Below are 16,271 nucleotides of genomic sequence, written 5' to 3'. Positions count from 1 at the left end.
GCCATGCCCGGGGAAGTCCTGGTTTTTGTTCAGCCTACGGTAATCATTTGGAAGGAAACATGGAGAGACCACCTGGTTTTGGAAATCTGCTCCACCATTCAATGGTGATGTTTTGACTCTCACTTATTAGTTTTCCTGCCTTTAATACACATGCCCTGATTCCCTTAATGTCCAAAAATCTGTCCAAGTCAGCACTGAATGACAGCCCTTTGATGTTCGGAATTCCAAGGATTCAAACCCACTTGGTTCATCCATTTCTCCAAATTTCAGTCCTAAACAAACAGCAGTGTGCTTATAGTTCTTGAATGATCCACTGGGGAAAACAGTTTCTCAACACCCACCGTCAAGCTTCTGAGAACGTTTTACAACTAATGAGACTAAAATTTTCAGACAGTTGCCAAGAAGATCTAAAAGCCTTAAAAGGTTATTTTATATAACCTTATTATAGGTTATAGTATTTTATAATACTATAAAATGGTCCCCAGTCCAACTGGGTGGACTCTCGACCTCATTACAGGTATGCGTCGCTTAACGTCCATGGTACGTTCTGTGAAATCGGACGTTATGTGATTTGGACGTTGTGTGAACACCATATTGTATGCTTTACCTCTTGCTGCTGCTATCACTAGGAGTGGTCTTGCTGCATTTGGAAGCCATGATGCACTTTACAGTAATATTTTTGAAAGAAAATTAAACAGAGAGGTAATGCTACTACACTCAAAAGACACGCGGTACACGAGATTAGATACGTCTGTTACGTCATGTTCTCTGATCAGGACTACAGACGCACAGTGTATGCGATTGGACATTGTCCAAATGGGCGTTAAGTGTAATACACCTGTATTACACTTCACCGGCCACCTGCACTGCACTTTCTCAGTAACTGTAACACTTTCTGCTGCATTCTTATGTTTCCTCTTGTACTGATGTAACAAAATTACCTGCATGGATGGAATGCAAAACTATCTTCCTGTTTTCATACTATAATAATTTTACATATGGCATTAATAAACCAATTTTCTCTCTTTTCTGATGTTACAAAGTAATAGGTTGTGGAAAAGTTGCTGAGAAAAGGTGGGAAGAAGTACAAATCGCTTACTAATTTTTCACGGTAAATGTGACAAATATAAACCAATTTACATTTAGTAACGTGTGAGTAAACATACTTGGGTTCCTTTCAACTGCAACGCTACCCACACTCTCACTATTTAATAGATACTCGGCATTTCTGTATTGCGTACCAATGTGGGATTTTTCCCACATAATTCCATCTGTCATGTTCTCATCCACTCACACATATCCTTTGAAGCCTCCTTACATGCTTCTCTCGAATTACAATACCACCGAGTTTGGTATCAAAGAGCAAATGTGGAAAAATAACGTTTGGTTTTCTCTGCCAAGGGATTAGTACACTCAATGGTACCTCCTGCACGTAATAAAGTGCCAACTGAGTGTAAGTTTGTGGCCTTGTGCCGCTGTAGCAAAGTTCAAAGTTCTTCAAAGTTCGCTTCAAAGTTCGACATATTGTGCATCAGAGATGCTCTTCTGCATAACACATGGCCACGTGTTCCTGTCAGCTTGAACCAGCCTGACCATTCTCCTCTGATCTCTCTCATTAACAAGGCATTTTCACACTCACAGGATTCTTTCTGTTTGTTTTGCACCCCATTTTCTGCAAACTCTAGAGAATATTGTGCATGAAAATCCCAAGAGATCAGCAGTTTCTGAGATACTGAAACCATCCCATCGGACACCAACAATCATTCTACCACTTAGGCAGGTCAAAGTCACTTGGATTGCATTTCTTCCCTGAATCTGACGTCTGCTCTCAACACCAACAGAAGCTCTTGACCACATCTGCATACTTTTATGAATTAATTTGCTGCCACATAATTGGCTGATTAGATATTTGCATTAACCAGCAGATGTGCAGGTATAACGTTGGGTTCCCTAATCTGTGGAAGTTCTGAGGATCTACTCTGCCAGTTACAGTACATCCCAAAGAAACCTAGCAGATTAATTAAACTTTTTTTTAAATGGCCAGGTTGATGCTGCTGAACACTGTCATCCTATTCTTGTTATTGTGCTGTTGCATTCTTCTTTACAGATGGTCGTCACAAAGGAAGAGTGATGAGTCTTCTGGTCCTTGAAGACTGGAAGTTGGGAATCAGAACAGGCGTCCTGCCATTTAGAGCCAAGATGTTAAAATTCCTTCATGGAAAGAAGTTTTCTTTGCAGAACTATTCCTACAGAAATGTGACTCTCGGACTGGGGATCCCTACCTATTTTTATGCCGTGGACCAATACCATTAACCAAGGGGTCCATGGACCCCAGGTTGGGAACCCCTGCAGGTATCATCCCATACAGCATTAATCGTCAGGACATTCTAATCAGGAACTTGTACGAACATTATTTTGTGACCATATCTTCTGTGTTTTGCACCTTGGCCCCAGAGGAATGATGTGTCAGTTAGCTGTATACATGTGCACGGTAGAATGTCAATAAACTTGAACTTGATCTTGACTGAGCAGGTCTCGCACCATTGCTAAAGAGGTAAGCACAAGAAATTCTGCCGATGCTGGAAATCCAGAGCAACACACACAAAATGCTGGAGGAACTCGGCAGGTCAGGCAGCATCTATGGAAAAGAACAAACAGTCTACATTTCAGGCCGAGACCCTTCTTAGGGACTGAAAAGGAAGAAGGAAGATGATGGAATGAAAAGGTGCGGGGTGGGAGAGGAAGGAGGATAGCTAGAACGTGATAGGTGAAGCCAGCTGGGTGGGGAAGGTAAAGGGCTGGAGATGAAGGAATCTAAGATGAGAGGAAAGTGGACCATAGGAGAAAGGAAAGGAGAAGGGGGAGGTGGTAGGCAGGCAAGAAAAGGTAAGAGATCACAGTGGGGAATCAAAGAAGAGGGGAGGGGAAGCGAATAGTTTTTCTTAACCAGAAGGAGACATCGATATCCATGCCATCAGGTTGGAGGCTACCCAAGCAGAATATAAGGTGTTGCTCCTCCACTCTGAGGGTGGCCTCATTGTGGCACAAGAGGAGGCCGCGGACTGACCTGTCGGAATGGGAATTAAAAAGTTGGGCCACTGGGAAGTTCCACTTTTGGCAGCTGGAGCAGAAGTGCTCAACAAAGCGGTCTCACAACTTACGATGGGACTCACCAATGTAGAGGAGGCCGCACTGAAAGCACCAGACAGAATGGACGACCCCAGCAGGTGCACAGGTGAAGTGTTGTCTCACCTGGAAGGACTGCTTAGGGTCCTGAATGGAGGTGAATGGGCAGGTATAACACTTTGGCCGTTTGCAGGGATAAGTGCCAGGACAGTGGTTAGTGGGGAGGGATGAATAGACAAGGAAATCATGGAGTGAGCTACCCCTGCGGAAAGAGAAGAGTTGGAGGAGGGGGTTGCTAAGGGCAAAGATGTGTTTGGTGGTAGGAGTTTCAAACAAATGGCACCTATTAGGATGACAGGAAAATATCTCTCCAGTGGTCTGCTTTGGAATGGCAGTGCTCAATACTCACCCATGATACAGCTGCTCTGGTTAATATTGTAACACTCAAATTAGCTCCACTGCCTTTAGGCTAAGGAGTGGATGTAAATTAAATCAAGTCCCTGTCCCAAACCTGCTACCTCTTTAGTTAGTAAAACTTGGCTAGTGCCTTTCAAACACAGGCATATATTGTTAGTGAACTTTTGAGGAGAAACATTAAGCACTATTTTATAATTAACTGTGACATTGTGATGTGGCAATGTGTCATCAGTGTGCAGCACACCCACAACGTTCTAAAAGTGATGGCAAATAAATGTTAAAACCTGCATTTCTGTAGCACCTGCCACCTCCAGAATGCTGCAACCCAGGGGGCAATAAAGAGGGATTAAGAGGAAAATGCAGGGCATGAAACTGCAATGAGACTCGGTGACCAGCTTCAGCCAGGACCAAGGAAAATCCTCTCTTCTTAAACAGTGCACGGGGACCTTTGATTGAGATGGGATGGGATCCTCAGCTTAATGTCTCCCCCGTTACAGTTCCTGCAGGTGTTGGAAGTAAAGTAGGTTTTGACATTAGTGATGTCCCATGACAAGAGGTGGGTGTGGGTCCTATCCTTACCCTCTGCTAGTCGACTCAGGGATGTTCCTATGAAACAAGTTCAATCCTGACCTCCTGTTGAACATGAGGAAGGGCTTGCACGCCACGAGTGCACTGGTTCCACACCCAGGCACACTGGTTTCCTCCCACATCCCAATGATGAGCAACTAGTGACTGCAAATAATCCTTGTGTAGGTAGGCGAATGAGACAGAGTCGATTATAGGGAACAGCTTCTTCCCCTCCGCCATCAGATTTGAACAGACAATGAACCCATGAACAGATTTCGCTAATTTTGTTCTTCTGCACTACTTAAGTTTTGTGTATATATTACTTATTGTAATTATAGTATTTTTATGTATTTTTCAGTACTGGTGCCGCAAAACTACAAAATTCACGACATATGTCAGTGATAATACACATGATTCTGATAAGGGGATTGGCACAGGTGGGATAGTGTGAGAGCTAGCAGAGACTCGATGGGCTGAACAGCCACCTTCTGTGTCACAGGAAATAAGCTTTAGCTGTGGGGTGAGAAGGACGGGTGGAAGTGGGAGCTTGAGGCAGCAGGGAATCATGAGATGAAACTTGAGCCAAACTTTTTTACCCCTTCCAGCCTGCCAGTACGCTCTCGAGATAAGCTCAGCCAGTGGCAGGGCGGCTTGCTTCAAGGGGACTGGATCTAGCTGACCCCTCCAGTGTGGCACTGAGAGTGCACTGTCCTGTGGAGAGCTCACCCCGAGAATGAGATGCTGAGACAAAGTCCACCCCACTTTTCCCCAAATTCTGAAGATTTTTGAGAGAGACAGTATAAGAAGGGTTGTACACTGCGCCAATGGAGACAGGGGTTCCCATCCTCTCTTATTCCATGGACCCCTACCAGGCTGGGAACGCCCGCCGTTAGACCAGAAGCCATAGGATCAGAATTATTCTATTTGGCCCATTGATCCCACTCCACCATTCCAACCTGGCTGACTTATTATCCTTCTCAACCCATTAGCCCTCCTTCTCCCCCTCGTCTTTGACGCCCTTACTAATCGAGAACCTATAGGCTTCCACTTTAAACATACACGATGGCTTGGCCTCCTCAGCTATCTGTGGCAATAAATTCTGAAGACTTGTCACACTCTGGCAAAAGAAATTCCCTCCTCATCTGTTCTAAAGGGCCGTCTTTGTGCCCTCTGGTCCTAAAATCCCCTATGTCTTCTCCACTTGCACACTACCTAGACCTTTCAATATGCGATAGGTTTCAACGAGATTAACCACCCTCTTTCACCCTTCTAAACTCCAGCTGTGTTATGGCACTGCTGCTTGTGGGAGCTTGCAATACATGACTGACACCTTACACCCCACCCCACACCAAAGTCTGGGAAGTGCTTTGCACCTCAGATCACCTACCCCTTCTGTCCCACTACCCCATGATCTCCCGGGACAACTTCACCAGAGCTTCCAGAAGTCATAGTGCAGAGTGAATATCAGAATATGTATATGTCACCCAGAGATTCATTTTCTTGCAGGCATTCACAGTAGAGCACAGAAATAATACATTCGAATCAAGGAAAAACCACAAAGACTGCAAGCAACTAATGTGCAAAGGAAGACAAACTGTGCAGATACACAATAAAGCAAATAATAAATAAGTCATGCTGAGTTGTAGAGACCTTGAAAATGAGTCCACTGACGGTGTTCAGAGTTGAGGTGGGCGAACTAATCCACGCTGGTTCAGGAGCACGATGGGGGGACGATAATATTAAAGTAATAATGGAAAGCTTCTCGGATCCGAAAGGCCATATGTTGGGGGACAGGGCATGGCGGAGCAGAGCTGCGGGAGGGGGGACATTTTATCAGAGAACAGGGCGTCACGCAGTAGGGCTCCTGGAGGAGGCCAGAGGGGCAACGCAGCAAATCACAGGCGGGAGCCACACCCGTGATTGGAAGCCTAAAGATTTGCTCATCCATTGACTGGAAAAGAAAGTCACGGGAGTTGGGGCTCACCCAGTGGGCGGTTAGCCTCGCACAATCGGCCCGGGGACCACGCAGAGAGACAGAGCCCGCGTTGAACCGGGTGCCTGAGGGCACACAAGCGCAAACTGAAGTGGGGCGGGGGTGGAATCTAAAGGGGCAACTTTTCCCCCACAAGAAGTGTGGTGATCTGCGTATGGAACGAGCTGTCAAAGTGACAGATTGGACAACTCGTTCGGCGTGGATCGGGCAAAGGCACTATTCCCACGATGACTCTAAGAGGGCGTGGAAACCAAGGTGCAGGGGGTGTTTGGAGATCCGGTCACCTAATGGAAGTCAGTAAGACCCGGGCTAATTATTACAGGCGTCCAGAACCCTGGGAGAATTGCACTTCACGAGAAGAGTGCAGAGGCAATAGAAAGGGTAAATAGATGAGAGAGAGGCAGATTTTCAGCCTGCCGTGTGTTTTTTTTAACGCTTCTGTCAAGTCTCTGCTTTCGTTCGCGCCCCCGCCCTAGCCCTAATCCTTACACTCCGTTCCCCATTTAACAGATCTCTCCGCTCCCGGCGCCCTTACCTAAGAACAGTTTTCCAGCTACAGTCTGCTTTTATTTACGCTTTCTCTATTAAAGAAAAATCACCAGCTATAACCAGATCAGATGAACAATATCTCTGGTCTGGTAACCCGGGCGAAACATCTGCATCTAACCGGTTCTCGGGATTCGATTCTTCCATTAATACTTTGGTCTGACAGTAAAGGCCACGCCAGCTCAGAGTAACAGCTGTTAACAGTGTTGACATTGTGGGCTACGTGATTAAATGCTTCTAAATACAAGTGGCTTGTTTCTTCCATTAAATCCGTCTTGTTGAGGAAAGGTTTTCCTTTTTTAACCTGTCGCAATTTAATTCATAAAATGCCTTCGAAAATCAGTGGCAAGTGACAGATTGTAACTACATCGAGTTACAGCGCAAGTTGTTTCAAATAAAATATTTCCGAACTATTTCAAAGTATCCAGCTTCAGGTGCATAAATTAACTCTAATTCTGTGGGGTATTTACCTCGATTTTTCCTTGTGAAAGGCTACACTGTATCGCAAAAACGAACCATTATTAAAACTGAGTGCACAACTTCAATCATTATTGCATATTTGAGACAAAATGGGTCGCCTACCTCTTCGGCTGGGAGCTCGCGTCCGCGATCTGCAAGCGCAACTCCCGTCCCCACCCGGATCTGCACACGGGGACTGGCTAAAGGTGTGTCTTCCTGACCGAACAGCAGTCCTCAGCAATCAACCACCCAGCTCATCCAACCAAACTCATAATACACGCGGACACACACATCAGCCGCCCTCAGTCTCGTCAATAAATTACAACAGCTTCACTCGTGGGAGATCGCTCTGACTCGAAAGAACAAATACAATGCCCCCTGTCAAGCTTCCCGGAATCCACTCCCCGAGAGCTTCCTTAAAGTCAATTGTTTTGATACAGTTCCGATTAAAACAGAAGTTTAACGAATTGCCTTAGGCGATTGAAGGACGCCATTTCGGCCCATCGAGTCTATGCTGGCTCGCAGAGCCATCCCTACTCCCATTAATTTTCCGTGTATTCTTTAGACACGTTCCCCATAATTCCGCCACCGGGGAGGAATTAACCCCTTCCCCCCCCCCCCACACACACACACACAAATACACGTCTTTAGGAGGAAACCTCAGGACTCCACAGAGAAGGTGAAAACTCCACACAAACAGCACCGGAGGCCACTGTGAGCTATGTCACTGTAACTCCCTGTGCACGATGGAAGCACTTTGCTGAAACTGCCCCATTTTAAAGGATGCATCCTAGAACACATCCCACTTGGTGTGGCAGCTGTCCTGCACCAGACCAGAGAGACAAACCAGTTTCCCCTCCATTGACTCTGTCTGCCCTCCCCGCTGCCTCAGGAAAGCGGCCAACATAATCAAGCCCTCCCACCTCAGGTATTATCTCTCCTCCCCTCCCCTGTCAGACAAGCCGGAAAATTCAAACCTCCAGACAGGACAGCTTCTATCCCATTGTTATCAGACAGCTGAACCTTAGCAAAAGGATGGACTCTACTACATCAAGGTCCTTGTCTCAGAACGACAAGAAATGTTATTTTGTCTGCCCCCTTGCGCTTTCAGACCATATTCTGCATTCTCTCTGCTCTTCACTATTTCGGTGTAATTACAATGGCCCGATCTGTCTGGAAGGAATGCAAAATAAAGCTTTGCTTGGCGTCTTGGAACACATGCCAATAATAACCCAATATCAATGCCAATTTCAGAGTCAAGGTTTTTTTTTAAAAAATATGGTTCACTTCATTTGTCGAAGGTGCATTAAAACATTGAAACACGCAGTAATGTAACTTTGTTTCAACAAACACAATACAAGGATGCTGGGGGCAGCCTGCAAGTGTCCCCATGCTTCAGCTGCAACAAGTTGTACGCCTCTGGAAGGTGGCAGGAAGCCGGACCACCCCGGGGTAACCCATGGGGAGCAGTTCATGGTCATGCCCACCTGCAATGGAAAACTTGCAACAGCACGACCGGCACGTCAGCAGCGTTCACAAGAAAAGCGTATCTTGTAGGAGTGTTTCACCATGTGCAGGCAAATGGGATTACTCTTGTTAAAAAAAAACACAACTTCTTACAAGAAAGAACACGTTTAGCACCAAAAAAAAGTCAATTTAGTGCAAAGCGATCACAGTGTTGTTAAGCTGTGGTGATTAGGAGTTTGCCAGCTGGATCATGAACTGAAGGGTTGAAGGGAAGTAGCTGTTCTCCAACCTGGGCCTTTGGCCTCCTGTACCTCCAGCCTGAAGGTAGTAACAAGAAGAGGGCATAACGTGGTTTGGGGGGGGGGATTCCTCTGACTCTTGCCTTCTTGAGACAGCAACTGCTTACACATTTCCCACGTAGCAGGGACTCCAGTAAGAGGGGAAACATGAAATTCGGTCCTCTATCCCAATACTACAATGGACCCAATAGCCTCTTCAGTTTCATAATAAAGAATTCATCTTATCCCAGGTTCATTTTCCTCACTGCTGTATCTACCTCCCTCTAAATGCATGAAACTACAATAGATTCACCCTAACCACTCTTAATCAGAGGCACCATCAGAATTACAGTATTACAGGAAAGATACCAGTATGGAGAGGGGATTGGCTGACTGGCAGGAGGCAAAGAGTGGGAATAAAGGGAGCCTTTTCCAGTTGGTTGCCAATGGCTAGTGGTGTTCCAGACTGGTGTGTGTTGGAACCGGTTCTTGTTAAGTTATTTGTCAGTGCTCTACATGGCGGAATTAATGGATTTGGGGCCAAGTTTGCAGACGATCCAAAGATAGGTGGAGGGACAGGTAATGTTGAGGAAGCAGAGAGGCTGCTGAAGGACTTACACAGATTAGGAGAATGGGCAAATAAGCGGCAGATGGAATACAGTGTTAGAAAGTGTGTGGTCATGCACTTTGGTAGAAGAAATAAAAGCATAGACTATTTTCTAAATGGAGAGAAAATTCAAAAACCGTTTGTGCAGGATACCCCAAAGGTTGATTTGCAGGTTGAGCCTGTGGTGAGGAAGACAAATGCAATGTTGGCTTTTGAGTGGACTAGAATATAAAAGCAAGGATGTAATGTTGAGGCTTTATAAGGCACTGGTGAGGCCTCACTTGGAATATTGTGAGCAGTTTTGAGTCCCTAATCTAAGAATGGACATGCTAATATTGAGAGGACTCAAAGGAGGCTCACAAAAATGGTTCTGGGGTTGAAAGGCTTATTATATGAGGGGCATTTGATGGCTCTGTGCCTGTATTCACTGGAATTCAAAAGCATGAGGCGGAGTATCTCATTGAAACTGTTGAAAGGCCTCAATGGAGTGGATGTGGAGAGGATGTTTCTTATGGTGAGAAGGTCTAAGGACACAGCCTCTGAATAGAGGGATATCCATGTGGAATGGAGATGAGGACGAATTTCTTTAGCCAGAAAGTGGTGAATTTGTGGAATTTATTGCCATAGGCAGCTGTGGAGGCCAGGTTATTGGGTATATTTAAGACAGAGGTCGATGAGATTCTTGATTGGTCAGGGCAAGAAGGGATACAGGGAGAAGGCAAGAGACCGGGGCTGTGAGGGAAATGGATCAGCCATGTAGAAATGGCGGAGCAGACTTGATGGGCCAAATGGCCTAAGTCTTCTCCTATACTTCATGGTCTTAGGGCCTAATATCACTCCACATATGTCCGAAAATTTGTTTTGCAGCAGAAGTACTGTACAATATATTAAAAAAACTACAAGTTACAGTAAGATAGATATTAAAGTAGTGCAAAAAGAGAAGAAAGATAGTGAGGTTGTGTTCATGGGTTGATTCATTGTCCATTCAGAAATCTGATGGTGGAGGGGAAGAAGCAGTTCCTAAAACACAGAGTGCATGTCGTCAGGCTCCTGTACCTCCACTTTGATGGTAGTAACGAGAAGAGAGTGCATCTTGGGTGATGGAGGTGCCTAATGATGAATGCCACCGTTTTGAGGCTGCCTTCGATCTGAGGAGGGTCCCTGATGGAGCTGGCTGAGGTTTGCAGGCCTCTGCAGCTTCTTCCTGATCCTGTGCAGAAGCCCTTCCATACCAGACAGAGATGGAACCAGTTAGGTACATCTGGAAATTTGTTAGTGTCCTTGGTGACATGCCAAATCTCCTTAAACTCCTGATTAAGAAATAAGGCAGGATTACCCATACCAGTTCTGCCACTAAATCAGACAAAGGCCAATCTGATCTTGGTATCAACTCTTCACTTTCCCATGTTCCCTTTTTCACCTGACTCCCTGATAATCGTCTGTAAATGTCTATCTGTTCTCTCTGGGGAAAGAGACCCAAGGATTCCAGGATCTCTGCAGCATTTAGAACATAGACCATAGAATGTGGGTCAGTACAGCACAGGAACAGACCCTTCGGCCCACAATGTCTGTGTTGACCCAAGAAGTTAATCTGAACCAAGCCCATCTGGCTGCATATGGTCCGTATCTCTCCACATTCGTATACTTGTCTAAGAATCTCTTAAGCGTTGTCATCGCGTCTGTTTCAACCACTTCCCCAGCCAGCTCATTCCTGGCACCTACTGCTCTCTGCATAAAATCGCACCAGTAAATCTCCTTTTAAATTTACCCCTCTCATCTTAAAGCTATCCCCTCTAGCTTCCGACATTTCCACCCTGAGGAAAGTACCCTCACTATCTACCCATATCTATGCTTCATAATTTTATATTCCTCCCTCAAATTCCAATGGTCCAGAGAAAAAAATCTAAGTTTATCCATCATCACCTTCTAGCTAGTGCTCTCTAATCTAGGCAACATTCTGGAGAGCCTTAGACCAGGAGCAGTATGAAGCATTTGGCCCAATGAGTTTTCTCTGCCTTTGAATCATGGCTGATTTATTTTCCTCTCAGCCCCGTTCTCCTGTCTTCTCCCCGTAACATTTAATACCCTTTCTAATGAAGAACTTATCAACCCCCACCTTAAATAAACCAATGACCTGGGCTCCCCAGCTGACTATGGCAATAAATTCCACAAATTCACCATCCTCTGGCTAAAGAATTTACCCTCATCTCTTTTCTACAGGGACATTTTTCTATTCTGAAACTGTCCTAAACTCTCCTGCAATTGGAAGCATTCTCTCCATCTCCACTCCATGTAGGCCTTTCAGTACTCCATAGGTTTCAATGCCATTTCCCCCCTCCCGCACACCCACATTCTTCCAAACTCTTTACGTAGTTATGGGATCACTTATGACTATGTTAATTTCCAGTTGCCACTTTTTGACAAAACAACGGTTTTGTCAAATTGTTTCTTTTGCCCCAGTTATGGAGCTATTGATGGGATTTATCGATACATTTCCTGTCCTTGAATTAGTCCATTGCTCGGGTGGCATTTTTCAATCTGAACCTTAAGCTGGTCTGGTGGCTTCCATGTGAGATCTAATGGGAAAATGGGGACATCTCCACCTACTCAGCTCTGCCTGAGCCTGTCCTGGGTCAAACTCTGGGAAATTTCACTCTGTCCAGTCAAACAACTAGAGGCGCTGGCTCCTGGGGGGAAGACTTACTTGTGTATAAACATGTTAGTTTTTAATGTGTAGATGATTTAAATATTAATGTTTCTACTTTGAACAGAATCAGAAACAGGTTTATTATCACTGATGTATGTCATGAAATTTGCCGTTTTGCAGCAGCAGTACACTGCAATACGTAAGATACTATAGATTACTGTAAGAAATTTATTGTGTGTTATGGTATATTTAAATTAAATAAGAAGAGCAAATCTAGTGGGGGAGTGTTCATGGTTTAATTGATCGTTCAGAACCCTGATGGCAGAAGGGAAGGAGTTGTTCCTAAATGTCGAGTGTGTGTCTTCAGGCTCCTGTACCTTCACTCTAACGGTAGCTCTGAAAAGAGAGCACACGATGGGGGTCCTTAATGGTGGATGCTGCCTTCTGAAAATGTCCTCAATGGAGGCGACACCATGATGGTGATAGTTTGTAACTTTGTACTTACGGATGTTAATGGGCTCGGTCGCAGTGACAGTTGTGAGGGCTGGGGAAACCTGAGGGTAGGGCTTCACCGGACATCAAAGTCATCGTGTGAGAGCAGGCCGCACTCAGATGAGACCCACCCTGTTCTGCGCCCAGCACATTGGTAGTGGGGACTGTACAATTGAAGTGGAGGGTAGAAAAAACACTGGAACTACGCTGGAATGAATGAACACTGAGCTCTTGGCTGTCATATCTGGAGAAAGCAGAACATTTTCCTTTGGACCTTAATGTTTCCACCTATATTCCAGACACTGGCACCCCGCATTGACAAGTAGGTGATGTCACTTCCTTATCAACCGTTAGGCTACAGGAACTTAGTGACCAGTTATTATCATTCAATTTGCAATGCAAATTATCATCTGAATGACATCGTCAGTTGCTCTCTTTTTGCAGATAGGAGCTCAGGTATTGGGTGTAGAGTGGAAGTTAATTCTTTATTGATGTTAGTGATGGCTTTTACCAATTTCACAGCTCCCCACCATCTGGGTCAAGACTGAAGTTGATTTATCACGCGCACCTCGGAGCATACAGTGAAACACATCATTTGCATTAACCAGAAACATGCCCAAGGGAGTGCTGGGGGCAGCCTGCAAGTGTGGCCAAACAATCTGGCACCAGCGTAGGCAGGCCCACAGAGTTCAGCAAAGTAACACGAGCAGCAAAACAACAACAGCAGCACAGGCCGTTCCTCCCTCCCACCTCAGCACATACGCTGATTCTGAACCCCAAGAAGTCCACAGTCATCAGCCTCCAGTGAACCTGGATTTGGATGTGGGCATCCGACATTGACCCTGTGACTATCCCAGCGGGCTTGCAGATATCTGCGGACCTGGAGCTGTGGACAATGATCTTTGGCTTCCAATTCAAAGATTTTGCCTCAGCCCTCAGCGTCAACCTGACCCTCTGATCACCAAAAGCCAGGTCTGCAACTCCTAACCCGCTAATGGCGCCCAGATGTCCTCTTCTTCTTGTGCTACTGTTGAGCAAGAGGTACAAAAGCCTGAAGCCCCGACCCACCAGGTTCGAGAACAGCTAATTCCTTTCAACCATCAGGAACTTGAACTGACCTGGACAACCCCACACTACCTCAGCAGTGGAAAAGTTGGCCCATCTCTTGCTCTTCCGGAGGAACTCAGCATCTGTGGAAAGGAATAAACAGCTGACCTTTCAGTCATGGACTTTTCATCAGATTGTTTGTTAGAAGGTGACAGGTGAAGCCCAGTGGGTGCGAAAGGTAAAGGGTTGGAGAGGAAGGAATCTGATGGGATAGGAGAAAGGGTAGGAGGAGGGGACTCAGGGGGAGGTCATAGCCCAGTGTGGGGAATAGAAGAAGAGGGGAGAGGGAGGGAAATTTTTTTAACTGGAAGGAGAAATCAATCAGGTTGGAGGCTACCCAGATAGAGTATAAGATGTTACTCCTCATGTTCCTGCTTATCTCCCTCCATATTCACCTTCACCACCCCCTCCTCACTCCATCTGCTTCTCAGTTCATTTATTCTCTCTCCTCACTTGCATCTGTCTACCACCCACCTGCCATTGTGTCCCACTCACCTTCAGCTCCTCCACCTGGCACAACCTTCCCCCCCGTCCTTCCATTCTCCCCTGACCTCCGACCCTCCTCTTTATACCGGCCATCTCCCCTCCCCACACTCAGGCCTGAGGCGCAGCTTTGACCAAAAATGTCAACAATTGCTTCCGTTTGTTGCGCCAGACTCCAGCATCTGCAGTCTCTTGAGAAGCCATTCATGACGAGAGTCAGAAAACTGACAAGACAGTCCACACTCCATTCTCCATGGTCACAGAGCTGATCAGGCGGGTCCCTCCACAATGCCCCACAACAGGTCTCTGCTCCACTCTTGGATCAACAGCCCACAGGTCACAGTTGCACTGACTAACCAGACATCCAAACCCACGCAGAACATATTTAACATGCCTGGCTACCTCTGTGTAAACCGTAAGACCATATGACAATCGGAGCAGAGTTTGGCTATTTGGCCGATCGAATCCACCCCACCATTCAATCACAACTGATTTGTTTCCTTCTCAATTCCATTCTCCTGTCTTCTTCCCAGAAGCCCTTACTAATCAATAAACTATTTATACCCAGTGACTTAGCCTTCACAGCTGTCTGTGGCAATAAATACTTTAGAAATTCCTCTCTCTTCTAAAGAGACTTTGTTCTTTTCTGAGGCTGTGCCCTCTAGTCCAATACTCCCACACTACTGGAAACATCCTCTCCCCACTCTATTTGGCCTTTCAATATTCAATAGATTTCAATGAGAACCCCCTCATTCTTCTAAACTCCAGTGAGTGAAGGCCCAGAGCCATAAGGCTCAGCTCATAAGCCAAACCTTTCATTCCCGGGATCGTCTTCTCTGGATTCTCTCCAATTTCAGCACACCTTTTCTTAAATAAGTGACTCAGAACTGCTCACAATCCTTCAGACGAGGTCTGACCAATGGCTTATAAAGCCTGTACATTCAATCCTTGCTTTTAGATTTTAATCCTCCCAAAATGAATGCTAACATTGCATTTGCCTTCTTCACCACCAACTCAACTGTCAATTTAACCTTTAGGGAATCCTGCACTAGGATACCCAAACATGCATTTTAATCAGAGAATTGGAGGCATCTCACTGTGTTTAATTAAATTCTTTTGCCTAGTACATTAAATCATTGGACCATAGAAGAATCTGTAGCCTGTGTTCTGAAGTTAATCTTTAAGTGTTAATCTTACTTATTTTTATTGATGCACCAAGGAAAGCCTTTAGTCTGAATGCATAACAGCTTGACATGGCAATTGCTCTGCATGTGACTGTTATGGCTTGTAATCTTAAAACATTAAACTCATTCAAACAACGGCGTGGGAGTCCAAAATGCAAGGGAGCATGATGACGTATGCAATTTACATTCTTTTACATTTAACTCGTAATTAATTATTTAAACAAATAAGAATGCTTAATCTGCCAATGTATTGTATATACAATATTATTCAATTATTATTAAATATTAAATACACAACACTCCTCTCTGCTCAGCTATAAACTCCAACTTAAGAGAGAATGCATTTCAATTACATACACAGAATGCCATATAATACAATGTACAACTATTATATATAGATATGCACAGCATAGTAAATTTTAAATTGTCCACTGGGGCCTAAAGATTTAATATCTGTGGAGGATTTCTTACTTTTGTGGGACAACATCTTTCCGGACAGGGGAATCACTCTGCAGGTGAGACTTGGGGCTGTGGAACAATTTCAGGTTCTGGGGCCTCCTCCATGGTGGTTGTAGGAGTTGACTCTGAGACTGCAGGAAGTGGTTCTGACAGCAGTAGCCTCTTTCTTCTTCTTTTGCCGACTTTTAGATTGTGCACCTTGATCTTGGGAAGGTGCATTTTAATCATTCTATTATTAATCTTTCTCCTGCTGCCTTTACAATCAGGTCTCTCCTCTTGGTTTCCTCGTCTACAACATCATCTGATGAATCCTCTGTTTTGTACATTGACTCTTTTTTTTGGCCTTCCATTCTTCCAGCTGGGCTTTGGTCTTTGAGAAGCAGCTTTTTGCTTCCCATTTGAAGATCATGCACTAACTTCAACGCAGGCAGAGCAGATT

At 45.2% G+C, this 16,271-nt stretch overlaps 1 protein-coding gene across 1 annotated transcript in view; it reads right to left on the bottom strand.

The window, feature by feature from the left end:
- The window catches only part of rab3da (RAB3D, member RAS oncogene family, a), a 70,309-nt gene extending 62,919 nt beyond the window's left edge, over positions 1-7,390 (bottom strand). The window contains exon 1 of the mRNA XM_059992052.1: positions 7,232-7,390. The gene's annotated coding sequence lies outside the window, so the exon portion shown is untranslated. The remainder of the gene's footprint in view (positions 1-7,231) is intronic.
- Positions 7,391-16,271: the final 8,881 nt, after the last annotated feature.

This window comes from Hypanus sabinus, chromosome 16, assembly GCF_030144855.1.
Source record: "Hypanus sabinus isolate sHypSab1 chromosome 16, sHypSab1.hap1, whole genome shotgun sequence".
NCBI lineage: Eukaryota > Metazoa > Chordata > Chondrichthyes > Myliobatiformes > Dasyatidae > Hypanus > Hypanus sabinus.
This window is presented reverse-complemented; position numbering and strand designations above follow the sequence as displayed.